We start from the raw sequence: 4,823 nt of genomic DNA, 5'->3' as shown, positions 1-4,823 counted from the left end.
GATGCACATAGAAAAGAGGATGTAACCATCAATATAACAAACTTGCTAAGGATGATTGAAGCTGAGGGAAACCTTCAAAATACTCAAGCCACACCCCTCTACTATGATAATGAGAGTGCATTTAAGCTCATGAAGAGACTAGACTTCATGCAAGGACTAATCACATACATCACTTCAACAGGAAAAAAATGAAACACAAAGAAGATGAATTTATGTGCTACAAAACCTAAAAATAAAATCACTGGACATGAAAAACATTTAAAAGATTAGAATGACCCTTTCCATGAAAGAAAATAAAATGAGCATTTGGGTGGGGAAGGGGGGGGGGGGGGGGGGGGGGGGGGAAGTGGGTTCTAACTTCTAAGATGTAATGCCCAAGTTGAAGGGAACCCAACTGTGCTAAAAAATAAAAGTAGAGGTGAGATATTATAGGATGGAGTCTAAATAGTGAAATGGGATAAAATAAGGTTAGATTAATATATTTAGGATGACCAATTTTTTGTTGGAGGTTTATCCATGTCATTAAAAACAAATTTTAAAACATAATTTGAACTTTTAATATGTGTATTGTGCAATAGAAATCTATAGAATATAGAGTTTCCTTTTATTATGATCATGTGGTTGTCTTTCATCCACATTCAATGAATATTGTGCATCACTAAGATGCTTTGTTGCAGCAAGACACATAACTCTCAGAGCTTTTTCTTTACCTTCATTATTTTATTTAATACATTGTCTATGCTAACTCATCCAAAAATTGGTTTTCATCAGTCGTAAAGTTATGATCACATACACGGGAACCAAAATACAGATGTTGATACATTGTCCAAGGTAGCATTGGACCTAGCACCAAACTATTGGAAATTCACTAAAGTAAAATATGGACAATATCATGAACTCTTTCAAGGAATATGGCCATTATGACAAATATCACATAGATATCTTGACAAATGATAATGTATACTTTTTGACATACGTTTACCCTATTGTTTTCCACTGCAATGATACTATAACAACCTTTAGGGCTTATTATATTGATACTTTAAGTATTTTCAGGATGTATTGTTATCCCTCTTATATATATGGAGAACATTTATAGGTATTTTCTTTTCTAGCATTCCGAAGAATCATAAGTGGGGGGGGCTATACCAACAAAATAGTATGCATGACATCTAGATTATACTATATGTAATTTTATATGTTAATAACATTACAACATGTTTTCTTTGTAGAAAATATACGCACACATTTGAACGTGGAACAAAACTTAATTGGCTAACTTATAATGGACCCGATAATGACCTACAAGCTTCTACATTCTGATTTAATTGGGGCAAACTTTTCCACATTTTCTTAGGTTTCCTTAAATACAAAAAGGCTTGGCCAACCTACAAGATAACTTGGCAATTCCACATGGTTGAAAATCCTATTCATTTTCCAAGGAAATACAGAACAACAGTGAGATATTTACCTATGGTTTATTTGGAAATATAATCACTATGGACCTACATGTCCATGTGGAGGAGATTGGGGGTTACTTGTGCAAAATTTAAAAGAAATAAATAGTATCTTGGTTTTCATGGTCAAAAGGTTGAATTAGTAAGAGACCTTTGTTTTCCTCTTTCTCTTTTCATTTATCTCAAAAATTGAGTCTCCTAGGTTAACAAGGGTAGGAGACCTTCATTTAGCTCTCCTATTTTTTTTTCCCTAGATTCATGATTGACAAGGTGAGAGACCTTCATTTAGCTCCCTTAGTGCTCAACATTGTCTTGTGAATCTCATGCATGATCTCTCTTGGAAACTTTTCCCACTCACTCCATATGCCCATAATTTCATTGATAAGCTAAGACATTGATCATTCATTCTCCATCACCTTATACCTTTTGTAAGTTGTTCATGTTGTTTTGCTACGATTCCAAACTCTATGGAATCTTATGGTTGTGCATGTTTGGGTACATTATCATTAAAATCGAACTCTAATCACCCTAAAGAAGCCTAGCAATCCTATCTACCACCTAAATCCAAATTCATCAGATCCTTTGATCCGTGGAGTGTGAATTAGATGCCTTAGAGAGCTCTTGCCTTGGCTTTATTGCTACATTAGATTTCTATGGTCTACAAGGAGAATTCTCCTTGATTTAGTGGAAATCTTGCCAAAAGAGAGAAGAAGGTTCGTGAAGTGACAGTATCCCCCTCTGAGGTGTAGTGAATGTCACACTTTAGCTTTTGGAAATTATCTCAAGAAGTGTGATATTTTGTTGTCATAGACATGAAGGAGCTCATTAATTGTGACCAGCATAGTTTGAAGGAAAAAATGTGCATACCTAGTAAAACTAATAAAAACAAAGAAAAAGATTAACGAGATGTTCAACAAGAGCATACAACTTCAAAGAGAAAAAAATACCATAAGTAGAGCCAGGAAGGGAGGTCGATTAACACCCTAGTCATGTGCTAGAGCTGAGAGACCCAATTAAACTAGCACCAGAGCTAGACATTCAGAAGCAACAGAAGTCCTTGAATTATTTAACTTTTGGGGAAAAAGACCTCCAAACAAGGGAGGTTTGATTCATAATGGATTGGATCATATAATAGTTAGAATATGTTGTGTTGGATCAACCATGTAGAACTAATACTAACCCCTTTAGATCCCTTAATAGTCAAAAGCGTAGAAAGAGAAGGAAAAAGGAGTGCTAGAGATGGTGATTAATCGATATTTATATAGTCTTAATCAAAAGTTAGTGAAGTTAACAAATACCATCATAATGCATGAATTGTTAATGTAAATATTATAAACTTTATACCTCTATATAATAGAGATTATATATCATGAGAATCTATGAGATATTGCACCATGCAATTAGAATGGTTAAAAGCCTACTTAGAATACATATTACGTTCTACCATAATAACCTAAGAACTAGTACAACTCTTACTAGATCTTAAGGAAAAGGGGGCTCGACCGATAAGGATGCGTAAGTAGGCTCGACTATTAAGGAGAGGACCCTTTAGGGGGCTCGACTGATAAGGATGCGTAAGCAGGCTCGACTGTTAAGGAGAGGACCCTTTAGGGGGCTCGACTGATAAGGAGAGGAGAGGAGAGGAACTTTAGTTACTTTACCATAAGTCCCCCCACCCAATAAGTAAACCCAAGAGGTACCCGAAGGGCGCTCTCCCGAGGTACGCCCCCCCCCACCCAATAAGTAACTTAGGCGTTTTGGTGAATTCATTTCAAAGCGATCAAATTGTCTGCTCCGATCCGGGTAGCCAAGCCCGAGTATCCGAGTCGAGTAGCCCAACCGAGTCCGAGTATCCAAGCGCGGCATCCTCCCAGGCTTTTCTTCCAGTAGCGAAGACCAGCCCCAGCTGGGTTTTTTGGTTCCTGCCTGAGCACAAAAGAGAGATGGTCAAATCTTTTATATCAAAGTGATGTTCCAAGGCGAAGAACCAATATATATAGTCATATTGGCCTCTCGCACAGCCAGACTTTGAGTTTGCTTTATTGATTCATGGAATAGAGGAGCTCTCCCTGCTTAGCGCAGGCTACATTTGACCCCTAGATCATGAGGAAGGTGTCCCCTACATCCGACCGGAATCTCCATCCCAATTGGGAACCACAAAAGTGATTCTCAATGGCTTGTTGAGCTCAAGCTCCTGCTTCTTGGTCACACAAAAGCAGAACCAAAGCGAGTAGGACCCACAGCTCCCCATGGAGGAGATTATTCCCACTAGATTATTCCAGGGATAGAGATTTCTTATCAAGGACAAAGTGAAACGTAGATATGGCGGTATCATATGTTTCATTTCCCAATTGGAAATGTCATCCGACCCCCCTAAAAACTATGTTTCATTGATCAACAACCTCAAATTAGAAGAAGGTCATCTTGTGCCAACAAACACACTTTTTTGTGCCTGCCCCGACCGAACCTTAGGTCATTTATAACTAGAGATTTTCTGGTAATATAATAAAGAAGGGAAATATATATAGTGTGTTACATGGAACTTCTTAATGCATGAACTAAGATAGCTCCCTCCTTAACAGTCGAGCTTGCTTACGCATCCTTATGGTCGAGCAACTAAAGTTCCTCTCCCTCGTAACCTCGGCCGAGTCAATGGTGGCCTTATGTCGAGAGTTTGGCAAGCTCACCCTCACTGACACACTCGGGTTCTGCTGAGCAGGCACAATTGTTCTTTCATTGGAATCAATGTGAGTGTTTGGGTTAAAGAGACTCTATCATGATTTCTATCTAATAGAAAGTTTCATGAGGTGGGACTTACCATTCTATATGCCTCACAACCTTCATGTTTGTGTTCACCCTCTACAAACATTTTGAAAAACCTATTGTGGTTGGTGGGTCCTTCATCATAGAATAATCTATTCCCATCATGATCCTTGCACTCAACAACAACCATGGCACCTGCAAAGTACATGCTATATATTGTTAGGAAAAAAACAAAAATCTAATATGAAATTTGTATAGTTTATCTACTAAAAGAGAGTTTTGTTTATAGTTCTAGCTAAAATTATGAACTATATATATATATATATTATAGACACACCTACACAAGGATAGATATATAAGTACTTCATTGAAGCTTACTGTGAAAGGCACTAATGGCTTTTGTTCTTGCTTGCAATAGGTTGAATTTTTCATAGAAGAACAAGATTATCTTTTCGCCGATTGGTATCACCTTAGAAAATGTCGTTGAGTGATATGTAGTTTCACATGAAGCCTAGGATAACGCTACGGTATATGGATGTTTTTTTAAGCCTTTGATTTGGTTGAATTCAATGGTGGTGCAATTCATACGAATTAATCAACAAA

This window comes from Pinus tabuliformis, chromosome 4_2, assembly GCF_031772625.1.
Source record: "Pinus tabuliformis cultivar Carrire ecotype Pingquan chromosome 4_2, CPIR1, whole genome shotgun sequence".
Taxonomy (NCBI): Eukaryota; Viridiplantae; Streptophyta; class Pinopsida; order Pinales; family Pinaceae; genus Pinus; species Pinus tabuliformis.
Note: the sequence above shows the minus strand (reverse complement) of the source record.